Genomic DNA, 2,732 nt, shown 5'->3' with positions numbered 1-2,732 from the left:
TGCTGAGGCAGTGTAAGGGTTAATCGCCAGTCATTAGAAACATGTCTTGGTTAAGCCTCCAGTACACAGAAGTAATCAATTATGCAAGGAAGTAAGAAAAAAAAGGGACAGGATTTTTAAAATAAAAGTAGAAGTAGAATTGTGCGTCCGTGTGTGTGTGTGTGTGTGTGTGTGTGTGTGTTTTGTTGTTTTGACCAAATTTCCTAGCTAGGGTACAAATCAAATTTTTTTCCAGAACGTTTGACCGATTCTTGACGTGTTTGATTTTTAACTAGTCAACTTTAAAATGTAATTACAACATGCTTCAGGTAACTTTTTCTTTATTAACCCTTGAGTTAAAGAAAATGTTATTTCAAGTGCAGCACACATGAAGCTGTCAACACGATCTAAAAGTTAACAAATCACTTGTTAAATATCTTTGCAGAAAATATGCATGAACTACTACATCTTCTATAAACTTGTCTTATTCATATTATATGTTCAGAAATAAAACAAGGAAATTTTTTTATCTCAAAAGTCAAGTATTTCAGTGTTCTGCACGTTTCTGTGAAGGGTTAGATTAATCAATGGAAGTCAATGGCATACAAACATGAGTGAGTGTGTGTGTGTGTGTGTGTGTGTGTGTGTGTGTGTGTGTGTGTGTGTGTGTGTGTCAGCAGGAGTGCTGGGTTCACCTGTAGGTCTACATTCACTGATTATTTAATATCAGTGTTTAACAAACCCTTGCAGAGAAACAGGACCCTGGATCAGCAGAGAGAGACGGACCGAGGCCGAGCGAGGCGTGTGTGTGTTGTTAAGATGAGACGGGGTGTGAAGTCTTCTGTGGGGTCGTGACCTCGGCTGTGTCAGGGCCACCCAGCATGCTTTGCAGCGTGTGGTGTCAGCAGCTCAGCAGGAGGAGCGTTTAACAGCGCTGATACTCTCCAGCTATCAAAGCAACACACACACGGCTCGATTAAACCAGACCTGACGGCTGGAGCACACGCTAAAGACACGCGGCTGACGCTGGACGTGTTTATGTGCGGTCTCATCTGAACTACAGTCAGATTAAGGTGAAGAATAATGCTCCTGTCAAACACACCGAACACATGACGAGTTTAAGCCAGTGGCGGATACAGAACGTCATTAATAGGTGGGCCTTTTGAATATATGGAGGGGACTCTGGTTTTTTAATCTTATACACCTGATTCCCGGGCTCCGTATTGTAGAGCTTTCACACTGCGCGCGGATGCGGTCCGGCGATCCGTTCCATGTGCGGCGCAGTGCAGAGATCGTTTCCGCGTGACCGAGCCTCTGATGTGCTGCACGCGCTGAATTAAAGTGACAGGCTGACAGTGCACGGTTCGTGGTCAAAATGAACACAGATTGACATGAAAATATAATAATCTCACCATAAATGCGTTTAATTAAATAAAATTTATAAAGCTCACCATAAATGCATTTAATTAAATTATACTCTTTTTACACAGTCATCTTGTTTTTTACTTTAGGACCGGGGTAAAGAAAGGAAAAATAAAATTTACTTCAACAAGGCGACATAATGAACAACTCTCGTCTCATTCATGGTGGAGGTGAAAAAACGATTTCTTTGTGACATGCAATATTTATTGTCTTAAAAGTTAAATGCAAAAGAAAAGGCATGATAGTCGGCTGTTTTTGTCAATTTTAAGGTTTAATTTGAAATGTTTGCGATTTTAATATAAGTAGGCTACTACATGGTTAAATATTTTACCACTTGTTTGAGCAACTTAATATATAAATCTATATAAGTAGCGCTGAATATTACGTTGTTTAAATTGTGTTAAAACGTCTATTAAAGAGTGTATTATGTACAAAGAGAATCGCAATGCTGACAAACCTTTTTTTATTTATTTTTTTATTTTTTACTTTTTTTTTTAAATAAAAGTTTCTGATAACTTCTGTAATTGAAATATGTGTTTATGTGAGTATGTGATTGTGGTAGCCTACAGTCTGGATCAGTCACGCACTGCACGGAGTATATGTGTTTCACAATGTAACAGTGGCGTGACGTCACTTTTAAGTCAGTGCGCGCACGGAGAGCGTGTGGCCGGCCCGTGCAGAAAAACAATTCAGAAGAGAACGAGCTGATTCTGTGCTTTAAAAAGAATCATGACAGAAGAAAACATGTATGCTATGTGGTCTATATTCACAATGCAAACAACCAAATGCTTTTATTAATCTGATTGGGTGGGCCACCCATAAATCCGCGCCTGCTCAGCAGTAATACTATTCCAATTAATTTGGTTTAATTCACCTTCAAAGGAATTTATTTTTGCTTTAGGAATTCCTGTTGTTTTCATTTTGTTTTCTACTTTATTAAGATTAATGAGACGCTTTTTAGTTAACTTTCTGACAATTAATGTCATGTTATGATCGGTAAGCCCTGTGATCAGGTTACAAGTTTTAGTTATTCTTTCTGGTCTATTCTCACTAAGCATTAATATATAGCAGAAAACAAGACAGAAATACTCAGGAAGAAAATCTCTGCATTAATCACTTAATCGTTTGATTCTGATTCATTCAGACATTTCTAATAATGTTGATACAAATGCTAATACTGCACTCATGTTTATAATAAAAGATGACATAATCATTCATAAAAAAAAAACTTTTAAACCCAGCAAATAAATAATGGATTTTGCATTAAGTAATTTATTTTCACATTACATACAGTCAAGTATATTACAGATTTCTTCATACTCGATATAAAA

This window comes from Carassius auratus, unplaced genomic scaffold (assembly GCF_003368295.1).
Source record: "Carassius auratus strain Wakin unplaced genomic scaffold, ASM336829v1 scaf_tig00217471, whole genome shotgun sequence".
In the NCBI taxonomy this organism is placed as follows: Eukaryota; Metazoa; Chordata; class Actinopteri; order Cypriniformes; family Cyprinidae; genus Carassius; species Carassius auratus.
The sequence above is the reverse complement of the archived record's forward strand: the minus strand, read 5'-3'. Positions refer to the sequence as shown.